This window comes from Zosterops lateralis (genome assembly GCF_965231275.1).
Source record: "Zosterops lateralis genome assembly, chromosome: 2".
In the NCBI taxonomy this organism is placed as follows: domain Eukaryota; kingdom Metazoa; phylum Chordata; class Aves; order Passeriformes; family Zosteropidae; genus Zosterops; species Zosterops lateralis.
The window spans coordinates 107320225-107348170 of NC_139763.1; positions in this window are offsets into that span (position 1 = coordinate 107320225).

Here is a 27946-nt window from a genome sequence, read left to right on the forward strand (position 1 = left end):
GGCGGGGCGGGGGGCTCGGGGGGACCCCCGGGATGGGGGGGGGGGGGTCGGAAGGGGGGACTCTCAGGGTCTCCCGGAATGGAGGGGCTCGGAGGGTCCCCCGGGTTGGGTTGGGAGGTCTCGGCGGTGCCGCCCTGCAGGGGGAGCCCCGCCCGCAGTTCCGCGCCCGGCCCGCAGGGGGCGATGGCGGGCCGGGGCTGCCCGCGCGCATCCCTCGCCTTCCCTTCCCTCCCTCCCTCCCCGCTCCTACCTTTTTCCGCCTTTCCCTCCTTTATTTTCATTCCAGTTACCCCCACCCTCCTCCCCCCGCCGTTTTTCTTCCTTTCCTTCGGGGGTGCGTGCCGTTGTTGCTGTGTCTCCCCTCGAGTTGCCCGCGTCTCTCGCTGCCCTGCTCTCCTCCTCGCCCTGCTCCCTCTGCCAGCTCTGCATAGCCTGGCGTGTCTCTCTGTTCCTCTCCCCGGCACTCAGCCCTCCCCCTGTGCAGCTCTCTTCATGAAATGGAGCTGAACAATTGCACCGGAGCAGCTTTTTCTGTTCCTGCCATATGTCCGTGTGCCGAGGCACCGCTGCTCTCGTGGTATTTTGGCTGCGTTCGTGCTGGAAATGCTAGGACAATAACAAAACTGTGGATTTCTGCCTGCGCCTTTTCGGATAATAATGAGATTTGAAATCCAGCATGAATGAGATGTGATGGATGGCTGTACTGATATTTTGAGCCGGTTTAGGTCAGAGTCATCTGAGATGCCCAGGCTGGATAAAGGAGAGCATGGCCCTGAACATTACCTGCCATCCAAGCACCAGGAGGAAAAACCAAGTCGCTGAAGTGACATTATCTTTTTTTTTTTTTTTTTTTTTTTTTTTTTTTTTTTTTTTTTTTTTTTACCTGTCCCTTTTGGAGATAAATATGGTTCTGCCATGTTTATTTATATTATTCAAAGAACCTCTAGTCATTGCTCAATTCCTTAACTATGAAAAGATGATGCCTGAAATGACAGTCTCTGCCATCAGTGCACACTGCCCCATCCACCTGAATACGGTGTAAGCTGAGGCTGCCTCTGTAGCACCAGACTGTCTCCCCTTGTCCCCTGATCTTCCCCCCTGAAATCCCTCCTGGAGCAGCTCATAGTTCCAACCCCTCTCACACACAGAGGGAGGCACAGCCTTGGTCCCTTCTGCTGTTAAAAAAGGAGCTTTGAGGCTGGGAGCTGTGCTGCCCTGTAATTAATGTACACTCAGCCTCAAATATGCAGTGACAACAACTTAAATGTCAACATTCCTAGTTAATCCCTTGCTAACAAAATGTGCCTGGAAAGAGATGGTTCTGCATAATCTCCACTGAACAAGATCTTATTTTAGCAGTACAAGCACTTGGGAGCTTTCCCCAGTTTGACCAATGAGACCAAAAGATTGGCTTTGATAATCACAGCTGTAAACGATGCGTTTGATCCTCTCAAGGAAGGAAAGGGCTGCATGTGGCAGAGCATACAAACCCTGCTCTGCCCAAGCCCTCCTCCAGAGCAGCGGCAGGCTGGCCTTCCTGGGTGGTGTCTGCATGACAAGGGATGTGATTTCTGTTCTCTGATGTTTGCTGCTCTCCCCTCTGTTCAGGGAGATGTCCACAGCCTCCTCCTGAGGCACGTTTTTCAGGCTGAACAGCCAGCAGCGTTAAAAGGGAAGTTACAGGGGAAAATCTTATTTTCATACATAAAAACAATGCTCCTTGTAACAGCACTGAAGCAGGGACCACAACCACAGATATGGTGTTCATATTCCCCTCTGTGTGCTGAGACCAGCCTCACATTTATCCCGGGGAAACCAGGCAGACCCTGAGAGTGTTGGTGCCGTCTCCCTGTGGCTATTTTAAGCCTTCAGTGTAGGCAAAAAGCAGAGCACCCAAGGCGAGGAGATGAACCTCCTTATTGTTCAAAGCAGCCCGATGTTTGCAGCACCCTGGCTCCCCTCAGGCAGGATTCCTGCACTTCCAAGGCTGGCATCCCCAGACACAGATCAGTTCCTCCCCAGCAGGCTGTGGAAGCAGGGGGGCACTGGCACAGGACTTCTTGCCTGGGGTGGATTGGTGCCAGAAAAACAGTAGGAAAGGTGGTGGGCTATTATTTTGGGCATCACCCCGATTTAACAGGCAGGCCTTGCATCCCCAGGTTATTGGTGCCTGTGGTGTGCAAGCACGTGGAGAAGAATTTACCATTCTGCCTGCTTTTCAGTCACTGGGTTCCTGCACACCAGCATCACCTCACACTCAGTGATAAAATATCCACTTCTTCCCTTTGCATTTTTTTTTTCTGTTTTCATCTTGTCCCTTCCTTTCTGAATGATGTCTGAGGGGTGCTCTCCCCACCATTATTTCAGTCTCTCATTTCAGCCTGACTGTGTTCACACTCTCTTCCTCACACCGCCTCTCTTTTATTCTGCTTTGTTCTTCCACCACCACCTGTCACCAAAGTCTCTTCCTTCCCTACTGTGTCATCTTCTAGAGACCTATCCATTCCCTCTTGCTCCATTCCTAATCAATCCCCTCCATTATTTTCTAAAGTATCTTCTTTGTCTCCCTCTTTTCCACTGCCTGGCACTTGCCCATGCCTTTCCCACCCCTCCCCAGCTCCCCACCGTGGAAACACTGCTCACCAAAGTCACAGCTCCCCTGTGCCTGTTGTACACCACAACTGTGCAGCAGCACTGCCTTTCACAGCCCTGCTGGTGCCCACTTGGTTCTCTGTGTGGACAGGCTGTGCACCCACTGCCATCCCTGTGCTGGCAAGCTCAGCTCAGGATAGGAGGATTGTCTCTGGGAAGGCTGCTCCTGTCCTCCAGCATCTCCTCCTGTGGCACTTGGAGATAGGTTAGAGGGCTGCCCAGAGCTTTGAGCTGGGCCAGCACAGCTGTGTTTACAGGTGGAGCTGCCCTCTTTTCTGAGTGCCCCTCCTGCAACCTCTTTCCCTGACAGGGCTGCTTCCCCAAGGATGTGTTTGCCCTGGTGTTCCTTATTGCTCCTCCATAGGGGCTCTGGGGGCTGCAGTTGTTGTCCCTCTGCACTGCCCCTGCCCGAAGCTGCCCTCCTTCTGCCTTGTCTGCTCCTCACCTCTGGGGCCCTGAGCACTGCTAAGGCCACCATGCTGCTGGTCCCCCTGATCCAAGTGGAATGAAAATGCAGGGGCCTCGTTCAGCTTCAGCCGATGTGGCAAGGTGTGACTTCTGGGCTAGGATGGGCTCCCTAATTATTGAGTAATGAGTCTAAGGTGTTTCAAGCCCAGTAACTGTTAGAGATGGCTTTGTGTAGCCCTGAGCCACCCTCTTTACCATCTTGCTGAAACAAGTGTGCAGCACACACCTTCTGGAGATAATTGGACATTTTCGAAGCCTCCATTCTTCTGCAGGACTTGTAGTGCTTCCATCTTTCCCTGCCCTTGCCTTATCCTGTCTCTTTCCATCTACTGTGACTGTTTTCTATTTTTACTCTTGACAAAGGGTTGTGGGCTTAGAGGCTGCTCTTGTAGCTGTAGATGTAAAATGCCTGCTGTGTGGTGTTTGTCATGAAAGAACCGCTCCTGGAAATTAACTAATTCACAGACCTAACTCATTAACTCTGCAGCCACACAGAGCTGTGGAGGAGCATCTGTGTGTTTTCTGTGCCCAAGGCACTGGGCTGGGGGAGAGGGACGGAAGGGAGGTGGAGAGACCCATGTCTGTAATCCCAGCTCTTCTCCCAGCCCCTGCCATGGTTAGCAAGTTGTTTCCCACCGCTGTCTCCCTTTCCCATGCCCTTGATCTCTTCTCCAGTTTAGCTGATCAGGGCAGGAGCTGTTTCTCATTGTGCCTGTTCAGTGCCTTGTGCAGGGAGGCCTTGACCTTGGAGGGGGCACTAATCACCCCTGTTGTAGAAACAATAAGTACTGGAGAGACAAAGAGTTATGGAGGCAGATAGCTCCAGATGCCAGTTTGTTCCCATCTGGATGTCCTCCCTTTACCAACTCTGCCTTCAGGAAGATGGCTGCATGGCTTTGAGAAGTGCAGGTTGATTCCTCCTCCATCTCTTTTCCTTCCCTCAGGCCCAAACCCAATACCCCCTGGAGCGGGTGCCAATATTCCTGGCAGAAACACACTGGAAGTGGACCAGGTTTTTCTACCCTATGCAGCGTAGTTTTAACATCAGCCCACATGTTTAGAGTACACTGGGAGCCAGCTGAGGTTGCTCAGACTATTTCAAGGCTAGATGTTTGATAGGAGAGGTTTCCCTCTATGCATCCTCCCACAGAGCCCACACTGGCTCACTCTTCCCTCCGGGCATGTCACTGGAGCTCCCTGGGGAGTTCTGCTGGGCATCTCTGCACCTGTGGATGGGATGAGTCCTTTGCCCAGGGGCCTGCTGAGAGACTGCCAGGAGCGTCCCTGACCCCCAGGAGGGTCACCCCTCCTTCTGCCAAAGGCAAGCAGGCAGCACAGTGACCACGGCTTTTCCTTGTTGGGATGGTGGTTGGACTGGGGCTAGCTGAGTAATGCACAGCTCGGGTGGGTTTCTGAGGCTTGGGGCTGACAGAATGTGCACACTAGGAAAACCCCATTCCACCGAGTCCCAGTGGGTTGAGGTGGTGACAGCTGGTGCTGTTTGGGATCAGGGATCATGCCTGATGTTGTGGCTGCATGTGCTCCCAGCTGACACTCAGGGCTGAGCACTGCTGGGAGCGCATCCAGCATGTGCCAAGGCAGAGGCACTCCGGCTGGGGACCTGGAATGAGGAAAGGAAGCAGAATAATTGCTGGATGAGGAAGGAGATATATTCAGCTCCTCTATTTAAGCATGCCTTCCCGCAGGATTGCTGGGCTTTGCCTGCCAAATGTGAGCTCTGGCCACCAGGGACAAGAGAGCAGGAGCTTTTCTGGCAGTGGATGGAAACTTGAGGAGAAGGCTCCGAGCCAGGCAGTGCCCACTCAGAGGAGGGTGATGATGGCTGCTGGGCTGGGATTATGGGGGTGTGTGTACTGAGGCACACCTGGCACTGGGGCAGGTGACAAAGCACACCTGAGAGCATCTTGGGATGAACTCTTTGGATTCCCAAGCCAGAGGCAGATGTCCTGATGTCACTCATTCCTCCTTTTGCTCCCCCTGGATACTGCAAACATCTTCACACAGCGAAAGGTGGTGCAAGGATGTCCTGCCAGTGAAGACCCAAGCCACTGTGCCTGTGCAGCACCAGGGAGCCTTGCAGGATTCAAAGCTCTGGCCTTGATCCCATGAAGTCATAGCACCTTTTTGGAGCCACACACAATGTAATAAGGGCAAGGTTTGTTGCAGAAGGCACACTGCTGAACTGAGGAGGCAGGACTAGGACTGGACCCAAGCCAGCTCCTATCCCACGAGCTCTCCTCTGCCTGCATGTTCTAATACAGATTTAGCAGCAGCAGAACCCTGTGCTCTGTGCTGCATAGGTGTCAGGGTCACCAAGGTGGCAAACACTGTGGGACCATGCAGACTGGCTCTGCAGGGCAGTGGGTGACCCACCAGATGCATGAGGTGCAGCTTTCGTAAGGGCAGCCTTGTTGCCAGGTGTCACCTCCATCACTGCAGAGGATCCAACTGTGATTTCCAAGTACCTGCAGATCTATCCCTGCTTTGGCAACCCTGCCTTGCTTCATAAAGATCACTCTGGTTATTTCTGTGGTTGGTGACTGTGAACCTGTAGAGAACCCAAAGACAAATCAAAGTTACTGAAATGTTGAAAGTCTCCTCGTTGTAACTTCATCCTGCAAGAATTTAGGGTTTTGTCAGAGCAGATGGTCAGATGTCAACCGTGAGGGTAGAGCCAGAGATGAGAAGATGTAAGGATTAACCTGGCAAAACCACTATCTGTGGTTCAAGACTTGTGCTTTCAAGTCCTGCCAAGCTACCAAGGCTGGAGGTGATGTCTGTCTCCCATACTTGGTTGGCACATAACTTGGAGGCTGCACTCATCTGCACACTGGATATGCCAGAGGTCTGGAGAACCAGCTGTGCACTGGTTCTTCTCAAGCCCACTCAGGCAAGCTGTTTCTTTTGTCCAGTGCTCAGAACTGTGCATTATGCCAGTCTGAGCTTGCCCCACAGCCCCTCTGCAGATGGTCTGGATACAGCTCATGCTAAGTCTGGAGCAGGTAACTCAGAAGCACAACAGCAGAGAGCCTTTACTGCAGCAGAGGTTTTTTTTTCCAGCAACTGCAGTTGTTAATTTGCCTGCTACTTAGGCAGGAAAAAGTCAACTATCAAGCACCAATTAGCAGGAAAACCAGTAGATACAACCTTTTTGGACTTCAGCAAAGCTTTTGATGGTGTTTCTTGCAGTCTCCTTCTGGACAAAGTGTCCAGCACACAGATGGATAACTGTGTTACACAGAAGGTGAGCAGCTGGCTCACAGGTTGGGTACAAAGTTATAGTGAAGAGGGGGGGGACATCAGGCTGGTTCCATCCTGGGACCAGTGATCTTCAATATTATCATTAACAACTTGGACACAGGACTGGCAGGAATACTAAGTAAATTCAATGGCAAGACTTAATTGGGAGGAGCTGTTGCCTCCCTCAAGGGCAGACACAGCCTGCAGAGAGACCTTGAGAAATCAGAGATGGGTGATCACCAGCTGTATGAAGATCTACAAGGGCAAGTGCCCAATTGTGCACCTGGGACAGAACAATCCTTGTTGTGTGAATAGCCTGGGAAATGAGAGGCTGGAGAGCACTGCCATGGAAAGGGCCCTGGGGGTTCTGGTGGATGGTGAATTGGATCTGAGTCAGCAGTGCCCTGGCAGCCAGGAGGGACATCCCTGTCCTGGGCATCACCAGCTGGGCAAGGGAGGGAATTGTCCTGGGGCAGCCTCACCTCCAGTCCTGGGGGCAGTTTGGGTGCCACAACATAAAAAAGACATGAAGCCGTTGGAGAGTCTCCAAGGGAGGCCACAAGGATGGTGAAGGGACTGGAAGGGAAACTTTCTGACAAATGACTTGAGGTCACTTGTTCTGTTCAGCCTGGAGGAGACTGAGGGGAGACTTCATTGTAGTCCTCAACATCCTCATGCAGGGAAGTGGAGGGGCAAGCACTGCTCTCTTCACCCTGTGACCAGTGACAGGACCCAAGGGAATGGCATGAAGATGAGCCAGGGGAGGTTTAGGTTGGATATCAGGAAGGTTGGGCACTGAACAGGTTTCCCAGGGCAGTGGTCACAGCACCAGCCTGACAGAGTTCAAGAAATGTTTGGACAATGCTCTCAGGCACGTGGTGTGACTCCTGGGGTCCCCTACCTAGGGCCAGGAGTTGGACTTGATGATCTTCATGAGTCTCTTCCAACCCAGGATTTTCTATGATTCTTTGATTCCACAATTCTATGAAGTTTTGATTCCCACACTGTCCCCACTCATGGCACCCAGCCTCAATGCCCTCTGACTGTGAGTCCTATCTGAATGCCCCATCTTTGCCAGGTTTCTTTGGACCAACACACACAGGCACACCCCATTCCCCCACCTCATCCCAGTCCCTGATCTGTTTTGCTGGCTTGGTGTGTGCCCTTCAGCTTGTCCTGCAGCACTGTAGCTTCTGCGTGAAAAGTAGGGCTGGGGATCACTGGGACCAGCAAGAGAGGACACGAGGGACCCTCCTACAGCACAAAGCATTCACTCACAGGTGACTTTGGGGCACTCTGCCCCAGCCCTGAGAGTGACTGGCTTAGCATTTGGGCATGACTGCCGCAAAAGTAATCTCTGCTCACCAGGGTGTAATCGAGATTCATCCACCTGAACCCAAGCAAAAACCTGCTGCTGTGCAGGACGAGCAACTGGCATACTGCAGGAACCCGGGCACCACAGCCCCGGGATGGCCCTGCCCGGCTGCCCGGGCTCAGGAGCCCTGTCCGTGCCGGTGCAGGCAGGGGAATGCTGTGTCCCTGGAGCTCTGTCAGCTCCAGCCCCGGCTCCACTGGCAGCGACAGGGGTGGGTGGGTGTGTGTGTGTGTGCAGCTGCAGCATTGGGCAAGACATGCTAATGGGAAACAGAAACAATTCAAACTGCCTGGTGGTGGGAGAAACACTAACAACATTATGGCTTGGAGCTTGTAACAGCCCTGCTAGTGAAACAACTGCCGGTGAAATTATGGGGTTTTTCCCTTTTCTTTTTTTCATTAGGACACAGGAGTTTTCCAGCTCGTTATACCAGGGCCAGCAATATTCTTCAGTGTCAACAGGGGCTCGGGTGAGCCAACATTTTTTATCTGCTAAGGAAGAAGGGCAGTACATCGTATCCTTTTCCAATGTGCTGGTGACTAGGAGCACTTCATGTCCCTTCAGGCCATGGGCAGGCAGAAGTGCAGGGGTGTCCCTGGCAGGGCACCAGCGGCTCTCAGGGGTGTGCTGTCCCCCTTTCCCAGCAGATGCCTGCAAGGCAAGCACATTGCAAATGTCACCCTTTGGAGAGAGAGAGGCTGTGAGGGCTGGGGCGAGTCTTTTTTTTTTTTTCCTCTGGGAGGTGGCAGAGCACATTCTGAATAATCATTTCATGCTGCTTGGGAGTGGTGCATAGTTTGGTTTCTCTTTGGTTGTGTTAATTGTGTGGTAAGGTGCCTAGAGCCTTCTATTGGCATCTTTATTTATTTAAATACAAATGAAGAAGGCATTAAATCAATTGTTCTTTTTTCTTCCCTCTCTCTTGCCTTATCATTGTTTCTATCACCTACTCTTAGCTGTACTGGGCTTTTGCTTTTTCAGCTGAATCAGTGAGATCATTAAGGGAGAGTCCCGGGCTGAATTTCCTGCAGACTCAGGGAGGCTGCCCTGAGGAAGCACACCTTACATCCCTGGCTTTCCCCTACTGCTATTTCACTTACATTACAGACACTTCCTAACTTTACTTGCTGGCCAAGGCTTCAGTCTGTGACCCCATGCACGCCCTAACTGTCCTGCCATGCAAAAATTAAGAAAAAATCTGCACAGTATGGAAACAGTTGGGTCTAGAATACATTTCTCTTACTCCTTCAGCTTCTGCCTTTCATCTGAATGGGCCAAATTACATGACTCGATCGACCCCTTTACTGTTTTAACCTCTAGCTCCTATAGCTAGGAGCAGAACCCAGTATTCCTGGATTTGATAATTCTCCTGCTATTTAGCAAGTAGTTTGCAACCAAATGGTAAACTATGAGTTGAGGCCCTCTCTTCTCGCCAAACTCCATAAAATTTAATTACTCCTGGAGTTCAAGTGGTGGCATGTTTTGTGAGAGATCTGGAGGCCTAGTATGCAGCTTTCAGATAGACATTGTAATTGAGCTTCTGATTTTTCCCCCTCCTTTTTCGTTCCCAACAATTTACTAAACTCACACATTGAAACCTTGCTGGAAAACTATTGTGTATGTCAGCAATCTGCTCATTGTGGTCTGCCAGAGATCAGAATACCTGTATGCTGATTTGAGGGCATGTTATGACTATGGACTGGTGAAATCAGAAGTGTGGGGTCCTGAGGTGTCTGCCTCTCTCATTACATGGCAGGAGCAGGATGAAGGCAGCCTTGGTCCTTCCCAGAGATCCCGTTCAGTCTGCACCACGCAGAGGTCAGAGCAAGGGACACTCTTCATTAGGGACTGAGCTCCCTCTGCTTGGAGCCTCGTTTGCTTTTAAACTTTGACTCTTCTTTGTCTCTGGCCAAATCTACTGCAGAGGGATGCTGGCCTCATTGCTTGCCCTAAATTCTGTTGTACTTACCTCATTACTCTCCTAATGACAAGCTGACAAATGCCTTTGCTTGATTTACTGGCAGTGTTACAGGTGTGTGGAACACTTGTCAGTACCTTGCTACTACATGCCTAATTTTTCAAACGGCTGGGTGTGCTAGCTTCCTTTGCAAGTTGTCTCTGCACACTCACCTGGTGTAATTCCCCTGCCATGGGTTTATCACATACATGGACCTAAAGCTTCCAGAGGTATGCCTGAAGATTTCATAGAATGGTTTGGCTTGGAAGAGACCTTAAAGATCATCCATTTCCAAACCCTCCTGCCATGGGCAGGGACTCCATCCACCAGACCAGATTGCTCAAAGCCCCATCCAACCTGGCCTTGAACACTTCCAGGGATGAGATATCCACACCTGCTTTGGACAATTTTTTTCAGTGCCTCACTAGCCTCACTCCACACATCCAAGAAGATAAATCAGACCCTGCCTGCGGGTTTTGATGTAACTGGCCTTCTGGTAAGAAGTGAATAGTGAAATGGCACAGTGCAGCAGCCCTCTGGCTGCTTGTGGGCATTTATGGGTGTGCTGGATCAAGGATGGTCCTGCACCCACCCTGGGACAGGCAGCAGGGCAGAGGTGTCCCTGCTCAAGCCCTTGCCAGGAGCTCCCTGTGGCGGCAGGTTCGCACCCCACTTCTTAACCCTCATCTCTTGGTCGTTTTAAACCAGGCAAGGACATTTTCACTGACCAAACCCCAGGAAACAGAGCTGGCCACCAGCTGCAGGAGCACATCACTGAGATCAAACAGGCTTTGGAGCCAGGGAGCACAGCAGGTGGGGGGGCTCCAGGCCTCGCACAGCGATGGACCGGCAACTGCTCGGGAAGGGAAGGGCACCAACATTTCGCACACACATTTCTCCACCAGTTGGGCAGAGCTCTCCTGCTCTTCCCCTGGCTGTGTTGCTAGGAGAGGAGCGCTCTGCCCTCCTCATGGCTATGAATAGCTCTCGCTTGTTTATCCAGCCCAGCTCCGCCTGCTGGTTACAACCACAGCCGGCACCAGCTCACGGCATGACACCACCGGGAAACAATGCACTGCCAGGGAACAGCCCCCTCCGGCTCAGGGCGCTCCGGGATACCTCTGCTGCACCGCTCCGCAGCCACCCTTCTCCTCCTCTTACCACACTCCTGGGCGCATCCTCTGCCTCCAGCAGAACGGGCTAAACCCGGCCCAAAGCTGCAGTGTCACCCCCAGAGAGCAACGCTGAGAGCCAGGACCTCAAAATTAGGGCATCGGCTCAGAAATCTGTCTTGAAAACACACACACGATCACTTCAGGGTCCTTTTCTGCTCTTCCAATGTCAGAGCTTTTCATGAGCTACAAAAGTTACTTTTCCTTTTCTTAGTGAAGGCTGATCTTCTTGCATGAGACTGAAGACCAGGGACTTCAAGAAAGGTAACGTGGCTTGAAAGTTGGCAATAATGGGATTCCTGAAATTTTCTTGAGAATATTTTGTCTGAGGTCTGATGGGGAATGAAACATCTCTAGCAGTGATATTAGATGATCTGTATTGACAAGGGGAAATACTGATGGGGTTGAGCAAAAGACTCTCTGGAGTGCTGCAAAGTGTGACCACTTCAGGACATTTACTCCAAGGGACAGAGGTTCAGGCATCAAATACAAGCAGTCCACACATAATGAGGCAGGATGTGTGCACAGGCAACCACAGAAAGCCATGCAAGTTCAGGGTAGCAGAGCAGACACAAAACTGCAGCTTTTAGAACAGCCTGGGCACTCAATGAGAAGGAAAGTGCTGGGGAAGGCAGAGCAGCAGAGATCAGAAGAGATATGGATGGTTGCTGCACAGGTACAGGTGAACCACCCCTTCTTTTTCAGCATTGTGAGCTTCCACATGTGCCTATTTCCTTGGACATCTTGTCTTTCTCCACCTGGGAATTTGGTTGGGACGAAATCTCAATGCTGCATATGCTTATCCAGAATTTCCACATGCCCATCAGGCCTTTCAGATAGTTGGAGTGCTGAACATCCAGAAATTCAGGATAGGTTGACTGCACACTAGGGAGGTGAAGTGTAGAACATTCACACACTATGTCTAATGAATCCAAAAATTGTCAGACCTGCTGTGCATATGCTGTGCAGATGATCTGCATATGTACAGTTTGCCCAGCATGTTCTGAAGGTGTCTGCTCTACCCTGTACTCACAGAACATCTATATGGTGCAGGTGTATGTATTCCTACTTGGAGAACAGGACAAACATAGGGGTTTTTTTTTACACATTCTTGATGTATTTGTAGAGGAGGGAACAGCTTCAGTGCAGCAGGCAAGGAAACTTAGGTATATTCCTTGTGTATGGGGTCTGACTCTCCTATGCCATGCTGCTTGTTTTACAGCAGTCACCCATACAGAGCTGGGGCTGGGGTTCTGTTATTTAAGACATTGTACATGCACATAGTGAAAAGGGTGTTGTTGTTGTTGTTGTTGTTTTTCTGATGCCCCCCAATTCTTACACCATGATGTAAACCTATAGAAGTGCAAGAAAGGGAGATCACAATTCTTACTTGAGAGATGAGCCAAACAAAGGGAAGCTCCTAGTCTCCTAAAGCAGGACCCAGGTGGAGTTTAGACACCTGAGTGCAAAATGTGATCCTGCAAATCCTTGTTTAACTCACGCCGTGTGCTGGGGATGCCCAGACCCCTCACACCCAGATCTGACAATGAGGGCCCATGGCTCTGCTCTGCACCTACCTGGGGAAGGCTAAGGAAACTTGACAAGGCAGCAGTAGGAGAGGCCAGACATGAAATTCCTCTTTGCCTAGGGGAGCATAACTCTAAGGTGGGCTCTCTGTGAGCCCCAGAGAGGATGACCCTTCTTTTCAAGTGCAGTATCCTCCCCATTGAGGATATATGGAAGACTCAGCTCGAGCTTCCTTCTCTCCTGCAGGGCTTTCCTGTCTGCATGTCCCATGGATGTGCTCCAGCTCCCAAGGTGCTGGCTGTTTTGGAGAGGGCATGCTCACCTCTACTGCCACAGGCATTATGATTTTCCTAAAGCATTGTGGCTTCCCTGGCACACACACGCACCCAGGAGAGGAAGCATCCACAGGAATCAGCAGCCTGGATGGTTGAGCTTTTGGCAGAGAGGAGGGGGAAGCCCATGCTGCACCAGTCCACCTTTGGGTGACCACTTCTAACTTTTTATGTCATGTCTCTTTGACAAAAAAATTCATAATCAGGAGCTGGGCAAAGGGACCCACGTTTTCCTTCATACATGGAGTGCCACGAGATCAATGAGATTAAACATGTGCTTACATGCTGTCCTGAACTGTGGCCATGAGGAGAGCAATGGGAAAGTAAACAGAAGGGAAACGTTATGGAAATGAAGGAAGAGGGAAAATCCACCCTGCCAAGAGCAGCAGCTCTCAGCAGTTACGAGATATGGCCTCACCCAGAGCTGATTGGGCATTAGGAATTCCAGGGACTGGAAAGGAAGACCAGGTCACCTTCATCAAAGTTGAAAAGTGACTAGAAAGAGTGAGATTGGGAGCAGTGGAAAAGGGCTATCCACTGGGTGCAGCCATCCCCAGAGAAGGTAAGCTTAAGTTAACTTGTTTCACCCCACTAGCAGAATGTGGATACTTGAAACAATCAGGCTTCAACCTGTGACAATACAGGGAGGCTTTTGTCTCTCTGAAGACTCCAAAACCTGGGAATGAATGTCAGGCTCTGCAGAACCCTGTCCACCAGCAGGCACAGCTGCTGCCCTGTGTCCCTTTGAGGAGACTGGAGGTGAAGCTGGACGTGATGACTACTCTGTCCATAATCTGGCTTTGCTTCCAGCAGGCTGAGTGTGCTTGAGCAGCCTGTTTGGGGGGTTCACTGACACCGTGGCCAAAGCTTTGCTGTGAGTGTGCCCTACCAGCTTTCAAGTGTCTCACTGCAAGTGCTTGATTTGGTTTTCCTGCAGGTCAAATTCCAAACTCTGCGTTCTTCCACCTTTATATATATTCTTCACATAGCCTTTAAACCTTTCACCCAGATCTTTTGGAGCTATCCTGCTCTTCCAGCTGGGAAGTTTGTAGGTGTGTCTCTGATTTTCCAGCCTTCTCTCCTGGCTTTGCTCTTCCCCTTCTCCTTTCTCCTCAGTCAACCTTGGTTGTAGTCTTTCTTCACCACTTGACCTCTATTTCTCTTGGCCTGGGAAGAACCACGCTTGCATCTGTCCTACTATCCAAGCTACAAATTAGACCTGGTTAAAAATTCTTTCAGCAAAACTGCGACTTTTGAATATAACTTTTTTGAGTTTTGGGGGAGTTGTAGGAGCTCTGTTTTTGGGAAGTGGCTTTTCTGTTGAGCACTTGAGTTCAAAAATGTACATTCTCCCTTCTGTTACAGGTTCAGAAGATGACCTTGAGTAGGTCACTTCATCTGCCCAAATGTTTTTTTTACTAATTGTTAAATTTAGATAAAAATACTTGTCTGGGTTAGTAAAATGTCTTTGGGATCACTGGACAACAAAAGCCATCCAACTGGTGATTATTATGATTGTTATAATTACTTTTATTAAATGAAACCAGCTGATTCTTGTGCAACACTCTTCTGGGCTCCACAGACCTTTACTGTTGAGACTCGGAGAAAAAAACTTTAAAAAAATAAAAATCTTTTGTTATCCCTGGACAGGGATGTGTTTTTTGAGATTGAGTTTTGTGGTTTTGTTACGAAACTCATGACAGTGGGTCATGTGGTTTGGTTTCTGGGCCGGCTGAACCCTGCTGAACCCGTGTGCGAGGAGCCGAGTTTAATGATTCACAGGGGCCGTGTTTTGGTTTGGCTTTGGCTGGACCCAGGCCGTGCAAACCTGCATGGCCAGGACAGGAAACCTCTCGGCCGAGGCCACTGGGAAGGCTCAGCCCAAATCTCTGCAGGCCTGGGCCCAGCACGGCCCCGCTCTCGGGCCAGGCCCTTTGGGGTGTCTTGGGTTCTACGGGCTGCTCATGCCTTGTGACACTTAGCCTTTCTCACCGGACAGCTGGGCTCTCCTCATGCTCACACTAATGGGTGGCTGCAAAAATCTGTGGGAGCCCACGAGGGCTTGGTTTCCTTGTGATTTTCTCCCTCCCTTTTCCCCGGCCTCCCACCACGGCGGGATGGACTGCCCCCGAGGCCTCGGCGCTGTGTCTCCGCCGCTCGGCGGGCCCGGCTGTTTGCACGACCTTGGGAAGGGGGAACGGGGCGAATTCCCGGGCGGCTCCTGGGGGAGCCGGGGAGAGGCAGGGCTGGTGCTGGCCTGGCGAGGGCGGCGGGCCCAGCTCTGTGCTCGGCGGGGTCAGCGCCGGTCTGAGGGAGCCGGGATGGCCCTGTCCCCGCCGGGCGGGGGAAGCGGGCTCCTGCCGTGCTCCGTGTTCCCTGTTCCATGTTCCATGCTGGCGGGAGGCGGCGGGCCCTTCTCCCTGCCCCGCGCCTGTCACCGGAGTTGGAGTTCGCATGGAGGAGGCCGGCGGAGGAGGAGGAGGCGGGAGGCGGGAGGAGGAGGAGGAGGGAGGGGGCCGCCTTGTTTGTGGCTTGTCAGCAGCCGCTGGAGACAAGCCTCCATGCGTGAAAGCCGCTTGGCATGAATGCCTGGGCCGTACCAAGCGCCGCGGCGCCCGCGGGGGGAGGCGGCCCCGCTGCCGCCCCGATGCCGCCCCGCGCAGACAAAAGGCCCGGCTCCGCTTCCCCGTGAGTTGCCCCGGAGCTGCCGCCGCGCCCGCCCCGCTCCCGCCGCCCCGGCCATGCCGCCCCCCGCGCCCCGGGCCTGAGGCAGGTAAGCGCCGGCCGCGGGCGGGGGGTCCAGCCGCCGCCTGTGCCGCCCCCGGGCCGCTCCCCGCCCGCCCGTGCCGCAGTCAGCCCCGCCGCTCCCCGCCCCGGCCCAGCAAAGTTTTTGCCTCAGTTTCCTTCCCCGTCTGGGTTCGCCCCCGCCGGCCGGAGGGGAACCCCGGGACAGGGCGCGGAAGGGACAAAAAAAGCGGCTTCCACCTGTTGTCTCCTGTCCCGGCGGGTTTCTGGGGGCGGCGGGGAGGGAGGCAGAGCCCCGGAGAAGCCCCGAGCCCCTCAAGCCCCGCGGGGAGGGCGGAAAGCCGGGCTCTTTTGTCAGCCCCGCATCCCTCTGCCCCCCGAGCCGGGCGGGGATGGGAGATGGGCTTTTTTTTTTTCCCTCCTGGATGTCGGGAGATTAGAGGAGATGTATTTACAGTTGCCGTTTATCAGCAAGTAAATATCGAGCTCGGCGTGAGAGCAGCAGCAATGTGAAGCCTTGCTTGCTCGCTTTCTTGCCGGAGGTTTTGTAGCTGTTACCCGACTGTTGGTGAGGTGATAATGTGCAAGAGCCAAAAAAAAAAAAAAAAAAAAAAAAGAAAAAAAGAAAAAAAGGCAAAGGGGAGAGAATCCCTGCTCCTCCTCACACCCGGGCTTATCACAGTATCGGTGCTGGTTTAGGTTAAATTTGGAGGGATATTTTTTTTTTCCCCTTGTGGCATGGAACACAGAAAGCCTTCCTGAAATGCTGGGTGCATCCTCACGAGGTCTTTTGAGTTTGTCGTGTGCCATCGTTCAGGTTTCATTGATTCCAGTTGTTTTGTAAAAAAAATAAGCTACAGGATTCTGAGCTGCACAAATGTTCATCATCCTAATGTCCTGGCACAACCTATGCGAGGCAGGAGCCGGGAGAGGGGGAGAGTGAGGATATGTGCTTTCCCAGTCAAGGCTGGGAGGAGAGCATCATGTGTGGAAGAATATGAGCAGGAATGGGAGATGGGGGAGGGAGTCTAAATTGTCCTGAGACCCTATTCAATCCAGCAAGGAAGATGGAGGATCTTGCTGCTGCAAAAAAAAAAATGTACGGCAGAAATCTCAGCCAGCTTCTCTCTGACTTGTTACCTCCCTTCAAAAAATAAATAAATAAGCAGAAAAAGAATCAAAGCAAACCCCTGTGATTTGCTGTAGCGTTTTCCATGATACCTTTATCCCACATGCCTTACAGCCAGTCCAGTGATGGAGGTATGTGAGAAGCAGGGAGAGAGGCTCTGAGGTTTATCGTCACAGGAGGGGGAGAAGTATCAGATCATGTTTGAAAGGAGACTTGTCAGGCAATGAGGAAGGGAGGAAAAATGCCTGTTCCAGGCAGCTGGACCTGGGGAGAAGAAGGAGGCGGCTCCAGCACCTCTGGTTCTGAAGCTGGGTGGGAAATCTGTGGAGAGGGGATGTGGGCAGATGGGGGAGCGAGGAGGAAGGATGTCTAGGGAAGACCTTGGACCCTCTCCTTGGAGGGCTTTAAAAGAGGGAAATTTTTGAAGTGAATCAGGGCACAAGCAAGGCTAAAGCACAGCTAAGCTAAGTGTGGTGTAGCAGGACTTTGCAGTATGGGAGAACACAGAGGTTGAGTTTTCTGACTTGGCAGAGTTCGGGGCGTTTGGTGAGGGGAAGAGATTTTTGTAGCTGGAGTGATTGTGACTTGGGCAAGAATTGCATTTGAGAGAATGAGGAGGGAGTATGTGGCTTGCCTGTTCCATAGGTGGCTTCTCTGGTAGAGGGGACTCCTGTTAAAATATCTTTGTAAATTTCTGTTAATTTTGCTGGTATCTGACAATTTTGCTGGAATCAGCAAGGAGAAAGTCACCTGTCCCTTGTGAAAGGAAGTGTGGGTATGAAATAAACCTTTATTGCTTTATCGATGTTTCCGTGCACCCAGCACCTCCACGAGCATGCAAACAACAAGTTTGTGCAAACACACCTGCTTGTGTTGCACATCCTTCCTCTTGAGGGGCAATGTGCACGTGTTGTGAGCATGGTTCCTGCACAGACATGGCCCAGCTCTGGTGTTTTCCTCAGTTTACAGGATAGCTCATTCCCTCAGCCTGGGAGCAGTAGTACATGACAGCCGACTCTGCGATAGCACCAACTGCATGTGAGGTGGCTGAGACTTCAAACCAGTATGTGACGTGTTTTAGCTTTTCCATTCATGGCAGCGTTCCCATGATGGAGCAGGGACACGGCACAGGCGCCTTGTGTGCACAAATAAAATGTTACACACGTGCAGAGGACAGATCTCAGGTCAAACGTCCCCCAGGTCACTCTCTTTGAGAAGAAGCTGAAGCAGCACCAGTTCGTGGCAGGCAGAGCTCACAGGCTGCTCCCACACACGCAGATCACACGTGTGCACACTACACCTTTCCTCTCCGGGATCACCTGTTTGAATCCCAGCTGGGCTGGCAGCACAGGGAAGTTTTGCACCCTCCTGGACGGGGATTTGATGGCCTTTCTGTTCCAGCTTGGCGCTGGATGGGCTTGAGCCACAAAAGCTTAACAACAGGGAACACTAATGAGCCCCTGCTTGGCATGCTGAGAAGAAAGGCCAAGGGCTGAGTGGGCATAAAAACAGTGGCATGGAGCCCCTTGGCTGGAGTCTGAGCCTCGGCATGAAGGCTGGGGAGGGAGCAGAGTCTCTGGAGTCGGGAACAAGACGGCAGTGCTGCAGCAAAGGCAGGAGAGGAGACCATGTTGGGGGGAGGAGAGCAGGCTGCTGTTTCCACATCATCTGAAAACTCAACCTGCTGTCAGGACAGAAGGAAGGCTTGTGCATATTTTATGTCACTTTTCTCCTTCTAGGACAAGCTGCTGATCTGATCAGCTATGCACTTTAAAATCCTTGACGCGCCAATCAGCAAGTATGACTCGAGGCCAATAACCAGCCTTGGCCTCCTGCCTCTGCTCCTTTGTGGACATCCCATGCCGCCCTTCCCCGGAGAACGTGTGCACAATTAAACCCTGCACGGCGTTCCTCAACTCCGGCATGGGATGTGACGGGCTGCATGGAGACGGGGACAGAAAATGGCAACGTGTCAGGGCTGGGGGGGGGTGGAGGCGGGGAGGGGAGTTGGCCATTTCTTATGCTGTTTGCTGATGTCTAGAAGGAGACTAAATGGGTAAATCGGTTTTCCTTTGAACTGATGGTGTGCTGTTCCAGTCAGCCGCTCTTGCTTCAGAGGTCTTCAGTGGCTGCTCAGGAGTTGATGGGGCTGGCAGTAAACGGTATTTCACTCCTTCAGCCTGAATTTTGTTGGGGGCTGTCAGACAAGAGATTTCTCCTCAGCAGTTAGTTATGCAGTGCTGCTTCTGCATGGCAGAGCCACTTGAGCCACTGGCATTGCTCCTGCCCACTGGAGATGGGAGCACCGCTAGTGCTCCCTGCCCTGTGCCTAAGGGTGCAGGCAGCCCAGGCACCGTAGTTTTGACAACAATCTCTCCCACACAAACATGTAACTCCTGTGTCCCATAAGCCAACTCACTGCCCTAAACACCATTTTGGGACACACGGGAAAGCAGATGTTTTTTTCTGTGTGATGCAGAGTTGTGACCCTAACTGAGGTAACATTGGCCCTGCTTTATCCTTCACTTGTCCCGCATGAGGAATGCCACTGGATGTGAGAACCTGAGATCCTGGCACTGATCTGATGGGCAGCCTTAGGCAAGTTGCCTCAAAGCTCTCGTGGAGCTTCCTGCTGCAGTCTGTGAGATGGGGTAATGCTTGCCCAGCAGCCCACGGGGTTGTGTGTGCCTGTGCAGACACCACGGCGGGCTCTGACACCAGCCCACGGACAAAGCGTGTGGTTTTGCACCGAGCGTGACTCATGCGACGATAAATTTCGCTCGAAGTATGCGCACACTCGGCGCTCTGTTGGACAGTGAATTCTGTTTTGTCCTTCCAGCAGAAAACAGCACAACGTGCCAGTGACATGGACTGGACATGTATTCCCATAACAACAATATTATAAACATATGGTAAACCTGGTGTAACAACTGCTGCCCGTGTCTCCACGCGAAACAAGGAGCCGGTTAACAAAATCTTGAGGCTGTCTGAGGCTGTATCTCCCCAGACTGTGATCTCATCAGCTTTCCCAAGCTAACCTCAACCTGGTCACTGCTTGGATTGTAAACTTGGGATGGGTGGGGGGATGAGAGCAGTTAACAGGAATGGCTATTTGTGATTCAGTCCACTTCCCTGTGACTCAGAACTGAACCATCCCTCGGTAGGGTATTCGGGGATAGCACTCCTCAGATGTTGAACATCCGTCTAGTTCTTAGAAGTTCTGCAGTACCCGGGCTTGCTTGCTTGCAACTGGGTTTTTCTCAGCATCTTTTGTGAAAACAAAACCCTAAAAACTACTTCTGACTATTAGAGACGCCATGGTAATTTTTGCCAAAAGAAGAAGGGGGAGTGGTCTTAGCCCTGGGCACTTTGCCAGATTCGAGCTCAGGAAATTGCAGTCTATCTAGGTAAAACTCCCTATAGTTCAAATGAAAAAAAGTATTCATCTCTTACTGTCTTAAAGGGTAAGCGCTGTGTTCTCTGGAGCCTTAAACAGACAGCACATTCTGGCTGGAGAGGTGGTTACAGTTGCTTGCTGGGAGAAGAATTTTTTATGCAAAAACTGGGGCCTTTTTTGCATTTTTGGGATGCTTCTAATTGCAAAATGCTGTATACATTTTAGGCTATTGCAAAGCTTGAATGAATATGTGGCTCCACATCCAAAATGCAAGGAAATATGCTGGTGTGGTGTTTGCACAGGGAGCAGGCGCAGCCGGCGAATACACATCTTTTCTGTGGCAGGAAAATAAGGACCAGTTTTTTAGTCTTGCGCGTGTGCATCTGGGGGCTGGATTTTGTATGTTTAGCAGCAATTGCTTTTGTAAGCTGCTGCTAAGGCACGTAACTGGCTGTGTGCAATTGCAGTAATGGAATGTGAAAATGCAACTACACACAGACCTGTAATCTTGCATGCAAAATACTGCTGGTCTAGTTCTCCAGGTACCAAAAAATGGTCTGAGACTGTACTTGCCTTTCCATTTAACTGTGTTCACCTGCATTTTTCAGGTGACAGCTGTGTGTATGGAGTGCTAAATGATTATCCTTTCTATTTTTGCTCCAAGAAGAAGGAAATTAAATCTTTACTAGTGATGATGGCAGTGCACGTGTCGTGATAGGTCGAGGATGGAGGTGACTGGGGGGTTGCAATGAAAATTCCGTAATGCTTTGAAATCCTGGGGAAATGCATGGGTGAAGGAGAGCAGAGTGAGCTCCTGTTCCCCCTACAGATGAGGAGTATTGAACTGCTGATTTTGTCAGTGCTGTCAGGATCTGACCTTACCTTCTGCCAAATCCAGTACTTTCAGGGCGCCCCAAAACAGAGTGTGCATTTGTGCACAGGTGGATGCAAGGCTGAATATCCATGCTGGGAGAGGTGTCCTTGGATATTCCAGCCCAGGATCCCCAAAGTGTGAAGCAGGTCTCCTCCTCCTCACTGTGTCTCAGCCCTGCCCCAGGGAGATGCAGGCAGCTGGTGAGGGGGGGACACTGGAGAACAGCTCACTTTCTCTGCACTTCACTCTCCAGCTTCTCTGGTGACAGTGATAACAAAGGGCTGCTCAGCATTAGGTGATATGGATCTCTCTCAGCCCACTAAACTTGAGTCCTGCAGGCTTCTCACTAGCCCTCGGGGCTTGGGTGTCACTGCACCCTCCCAGCCTGGGGTGGCCTGGGACAGTAACCCTGGGGACTGACAGCTGAACTTTCTCCACGAGTTCTGGAAGCGTGGATTTCTTCCTACTGAAACCCATGATTATATTTTGAGGTTATTCCTTGCCATCCTGGGTCCTTGACTGCAATCACTTCCATTTTGCATGCTGCTCTTTGTAATTGAATCTATCGATGTATATTTAATCCACTTGGCACCGTGGTTGGTAACTAGGCACTGCTTCCCAGCCTTCTGTCACTTGTTTTCACAATTACTGTCTGAAGTTGGGGTGGGTGCCTGTCGCTCAGCTCTTTGCCCAGTTGCTAGACTGCCTGGGAAGACCTGTGCTTGACAGTCAGGTCCACAGCTGGTACAGCTCCTGTCCTTCCATCTGGACGTCAGCCAGGTGTGTAGAACCTGGGTCATGGAAGCTAAGCCTGTTGGGTTTAATTCTCTTCTCTGCCACTGATTTGCTTTGTGTGATCACGGGCAAGTCCTTTAACCTCAGATGGCCTCAGCTGGGTTATCTGCTTCAGAAAGGTGTTGTAATGCTTAATTATTGCCAGCTCTTCAGAAACCCCTGGTGGGGAAAAAAAAATGCATTTTATTCAGAGGTATCGCTGACCTTCCTGGCCTTTCTAAGCCACCTTGGTGGTGCTAGGAGATACTATTTTTCCAGCCTCAATAATGTTTCTTCAATTTTTCATCTGTACATTCACCCACTCTCTCAGCTGCGTGTAAAAATGCCAAGCTGTCTGAAGTCATGGGAATATTTTTATAAACTTGACAGCCACGGCAAACATTCTTCCTTGGCAATAAACAAACAAGGTACACAACCTGCCATTAACATCAATTTATAGCAGAGAGACCTTCGTCACTCATTGATGAGGGAATCCTAGACAATTCTTGTGCTAGCAAGCCATAAAGTAGTGTTGTCTGAGATTAGGAAAATGCTGGATCCTTTGGGTTCCTGTGTGCAGGGAGTAACTGGGAAGCTCTGTTTGCCCAAGTGCATGTGGGAGTTCAAGCAGGCACCAGGTTATTTGGTTTATTCAAGGCTCTTACAAACTATGTTTGGCTCGGGTGTACGTGTGCTTGGGGGCTTGGTGTTTGTAGGCACAAAAAGCCTGTTTTCCATAGTGGCAGCTGAACCACAAAGGTGATACAAATTAAACTGGATAAATTTTAGACACCTAAAAAAAAACCAGCTGCAAACAAAATACATCAGTGAGCATTGCAGGAGCAGATCTGCTGTCACGCAGCCTCCCGTGCACTCTCCTTCCATTTTTCTTGCAGCTGTCTGTGGGCTAGGAGGGTTGGCAAGTACCTGAACCCACACTGCAACACCTCTCTGTGGGCAGTTCCCCACGTAGGCACTCAGATAGTGCTGGTTTTGGTGTGTTCTAGGTTAATTTGCCCTGAATACTCTAAACACAGATCTCCAGAGACGTTGGTGGTGCTGGAAAAAAAAAAAAAAAAAAAAAGAGCAGGTACCCCTCTTTTTGTTATGTTACTTTGGGTTATCTCTTACTTTTCTAGCAGACCCTCTTCCTACCATCTTTGAGTAGTGGATTCTCTGTGGTGTGCTCAGGAGAAGAAAGTCTAGACTGTTCTTCACCTGTGTGTTTGATGGAAGACTCAAAGTAGGGAGCCAAGCTTCTTTCTACCACCTCACTCATTCACTGCCTCTCTGTCTCTGTGCCGTAGTTCCTCCCTTCTTCAAGAGAGGATGACAAGTCTTCACTCTGCTTCCACAAAACCTTTGAAAACTAAGGAGAAAAACATGCAGGGCATTTGTCTTCCCTCTCCAGGAAATCATAAATCCCTCCCCTCTCCCCTCACCCCTCTCCTTTCTCCTTTCTACCTTTTTTTCCTCTCTCCTCTCCTTGCTCCCCTTTTCCTCTCATTTCAAGAGTTGTTATTATTATATTCTGTCCCTTTAGGTCTCCTCTACTTCCACCGCTCTTGCAATCTGTCTCTCTCTGCTGTTTCCATATCCCCTTCTATTTGCAGCTCTCTTCCTTCTGTTCATGTCATTTTCTTCTCTCACCCTGTATCTCCTACCCTCCCCCACTATTCATGCTCTGCACACTCCTATCGCTTCCCTCTAGTTTATCCTCCAAATTCCTCCCTTATGTGTGTCTCCAGTGCGGACTGCTTTTGGTTGTTGCTGTCTGTGTGTCCCTGCAGCCTGGGAGCTGCTAGCAGGGCTGGCTGGCCATGCCTGGGGGAGAAGAACAGGGCATGGGATCAGCAGGACAGCCCTCTCCTGCAGCCCTGCCCGGCTGGGCGGGGTGGGAGTTGCCCTCTGAGGGAGCAAGGTGAGACTCCCTCCGTGTGTGCCGCCTGCTCTGGATGGAGCTGCCCCGAGTCTCCTTCTGAGCTGCAGCGCGGTTGTCACTTTAATGTCTGACTACTTTGTTTCTGCCTGGAAGCTCGATGGAGTCTGTAGTCTCAAATGTTGTCTCCTGACGTCACCTTACCTCCTTGGACGTGACCTTGTGACTTATTCTGGTCTTGACCCATTCCCCTGGCTCTCGACACTCTCCTGAAAACAAGGATTGTGTTGTGCCTCTTGACATCTCTGGTTGTTGAGAGGATGACTGTCCCATGTGTCATTTCCAGCTGAGTTCAGGGCCCTGTGCTCTGCCAGGAAAAGCCATGATGGAGGAGGGAGAGGATGAGCACCAAAGGTCTGGGAAGTCCTGTGCATCTTGATGGAGAGTTGCACTGAGCCCACAAACCAGTACCCAGCAGGTCAACACAACTGTGCTCTGTTCCTGGGAGACCTGTGCTTAGTGTCCTGCTGTTGCAATGGGACAGGAACAACATGATCACTGCCTTAGGGAGAACCTCTCTCCCATCTGCCTGAGAGAGCCACCTGATCCCACGAGGAGGCTATCCCACTATCTGATGTGGGATAGAGTTTCCTCCAAGTCAGCCAAGGTGGTTGCGGTGTATTTAACCACCTCTCTTCAGGGACAGGATTTTGGCTGCAAGGATCATGTCCAGCGGCTGCAATTGAAAGTGGTGGGTTTTTTATATCCCCTCATGGACTCTGTTTTCTTCCCACATAGGGGACATGTGGCATGGAGAAGTCCCTTTCTCAGGGCAGGGAGAGGTGGCTGCATCTAGGCTGATGGGAGAGACAGCCAGATCAGGGCTCATGAGGTGTTCCTTATAGCAAGGCACAAGGAGGTCAAGCAGATGGCCACGTGCTGAAGTTCATCCAGTGTCCTACAGGTCAGGGCATGGTGACTTCTTGGCCTCCAGTGGAGTTTAGTTCTGCTCCTTGGTACCAGGTGTCACTCAGGCCCAGACTCATTAGGGTCATGAGCCTCAGTTCCCCTGACCAGACAGTTCCTGATTTCTCCCTTCTGTCTCTGCAACACTCCAGCCCTTCCTTAGTGTGCTGAATGATCTCCCTCGTGCTCCATGCAAGGTATTGTGCACCTTTTCCCGTTTTTCCCACAGCCGTTTTTCTCCCTCTCTATACCTGCTTCACCTGTTTTACCTGCTTTTTCCCTCACGGTCTGCCTCTGGGCTAGGTCTCTCTCCAGACTCTGTCTAAAACCCTCTGCCTCATTTGCCTTTCCATCTGGCTTCCTTGTCTCCCTGGTCATGCCCTGAGCTGTCAGAAGCCAGGGGAGGAGGACCATTGCAAGAGCAGGGCAGAGACTGGAGGGTATGAGGGAGAGCAGAGCAGGAAGGTAGATTCCTAAACCAGAGTCCATCATTTGCTGGTGTCTTTGGCCTCTCCCAGGTATGTGCTCTTAGCTACATGGCAGAAGTCCCTTTTTCCCAGAAGTGTGATTTTCCCATTGCTTCTACTTCACTACTGGCAAGCTCCTGAAAGGTTAATGAAGTCATTCACTGCAAAAGGAAAAAGCACATCTTCCCATGTTTTGCATAAATTAATCTTGGAGATTATAGAGCAGCCGGTGCACAGGGCACAGGATATGCAGCTATGTCCTTGAATCTTGTCACCCAAAATGCAGTTCTGGGAGTATCACGTAGGTGATACTGTGCACTCCAGTCCTTGATACCAGCTGAGGCTAAAATGTAGGTAAAAAGCTGTGGCCTCCTCAGTCATCTTTATTCATGTTTCATTGTGCTGTAGCAGGGACTGGGGAGGAGGTACCCAGGAATGCCCACAAGCCCTTCCTCCCATTGCGGTGGATCCTTGTTTCCCACAGATCCTCTTTAGAAAATGCCCTGTATCAGGTTTCATTCCCCCTGGATTTTTTTTTTTTTTTTCCTGCCTGAGAAGTATGCAGAAAATCATTCAATTGGTTTTGAACCACATGAGTGGGAGCAGGAACCAACCCCAGAAGATAAGTGTTCTGACCTTTACTGCACTCAGATAACTGAAAATAATAACAAATAAATACATCTTGTTTCTAAACCTCAGACTTAGGGATATGTCCCTGCCTTATTCAACAAGAGCCTGAGCTCCTGGGAGGGCTGAGGTTATGAACCTGGTAGCTGCCTGCAGTAAGCAGCAGCCCCTTTGCTTTCCTTTTGTAAAAGGAGCTGGAACCAGTCCAGATATTCAGGATGTGAGGGGACAGGGCCAACATCCCCACACTCCTGCCATCTTGCTGTTGGGACCCTGCATGTTTTCCCATGGCTAGTGTGCTGGGAGAATGAGAATTTGTTTATTTCTTGCCTCTGTGTGTTTTTTTGCACATTTTGTCTCTTGTTTTCAAACGTAGGATTGACCATTTAGGGCCATGCAGGCCACCAACTCTGCATGTATGCAGGCCCTGGATAAGATTATGGGATTTGCTCAGGAAAAAAAAAAAAAAAAAAAAAAAAAAGTGCTAAAACCTCCAAATCAGTGAGTGTTTGGAAAAAAAGGGAACCTGTCTAGAAGGAGGACATGCTGAACTGTGGCTTGCAGCGAGCTCTCCAGGTCTGGGTCTTAGGTCACTGACTCAGGCTTCCATCATCTCTGCAGATGCCCCTGGGGAGGTCCATCTGAGACAGCCTCTCTCTGCAGGCCACTGGTGACAGTAAATATTTGTACACTGCATGCTGAAGTGCTGATATGGGGCTGGAGTCCCACTGTGCAGTGTGCTGTCTAGACCCTGGAAGGAGACAGTCCCTGGCCTAAAGGACCTACTGCAATCCCAAATTAGAGCATTCATGGTGCTTTCTGTAGTGTCTGTGGCTTGATGTTCCTTCGGCAGGATGTTGCTTCCTTTCCCTCCTCTGTGACGTGGGGAGATTGTTTGCTTGGTTTCTGCCATCCAAACCACCAGCAACTGTAGAGATGCCTGTATGCAGACCGTGGGGAGGATGTTGGGAGGTTTCTGGCACTCTGTCAGGGTAAAGCACCTTATTTATTAGAGTCTAATGCCCGTTTGGGATATACTTCTGATCTAAAGCTCCTGAATTCCTCCCTTTTAACGCTAAAGAAGCCATTCAGAGGCCCCCTGGGCCCAATGTGTGCTTCTGCTGAAGACTGCCCTGATCATATATCTACCACTGTCTTGCCCAGACTTCGGGTTCAGTGATTTTGTTTTCATTAGAAGATCTCCTCCAACTCACCTCTTCCTGCAGGGGTTCCAGTAGATACCCAAATAAATACAATATTCAGCGGGCTGTGCACGTGTTTCCATAGGCTACTGCAGTGTGTGGAAATGTGCATTTTCAACATGCAACCTGAGACGTGCCTGGATGTTTGCATTTGTGTTGTGTGGACGCTTGCATTCATGTCTGCCAGTGTATTTGGGCTGGAGGAGGTAGCAGCAAAGCCTCTGGCAGCTGGGAAGAAAGGAATGACAGGCTTGCTAGGGGAGGGAGGAGAGAGTTTGGTAGCTGAGATGAGGATTGGGTAACAACTGGAGGGGGAGATCAGATTTAGGATCCATGTTGCTCACTTAAGAAAATAGGAGAAGAAGCAGTACATTGTTTATTGGGGATTGTGTTATTCCTGTGCATTATTTATTAGTCTTCTGCTAATGGTACTGCATAAAGAAGTGGCACTTCTACAGAAATTTCACAGACAGCTGGAGGATCAGTTCCAGGAGGTATTGTAACCAGGTCAGGTTGGTGTAGGGAATCCTGCTGGGCTCAGTTTTGACAGCCTTTGGAAAAGAGAAGATTGTTCAGGAGGCATTTGGAGGGGAGAAGGGGGGGGGCGTCTGTGACTCACCAGGGAACAATGATCGCTGTGAGGATAAAGGGGCAGGCTGGAAGAAGACCTGGAGACAATGGTGAATTCCTGGGTTCAGCGGCTTCAGGATTCCAGCCTGAAGTACAAGAAAGCGTGAGAAAATGAAGTGTTTAGGAGGAAGCTTTAGGAGTAATAAAGGCAGCTGGTGAGAGAAAGCCAGAAGTAAGGAGAAAGTAATGCTGCACCTTGAAGTGGGTCCTCTAAGGCTTGGTTTTGAGGCGGGAGTTGTAAGAATAGATGTGCAGTGACTGTGACTGAACCCTTCCTGGGTTACCTGTAGTGTCTGTTAGCACAGACCTGGTTTGCAGCCTCTGCAGTCACGACAGGCAAAGTGGAGGTGTTGAGATACCCAGGGACAAGAGACTGTGTAGGTTTGTGAAAGTTCATAGTGCAGACAGATGGGTGCCAGGATCCTTCCTTTCGTTTGCAAGATGTCCAGTCACTTGGAGATGTGGGACTGGTGTTCTGGTAGGTGGCATTCTTCTTTCACTCGGCCATGGAT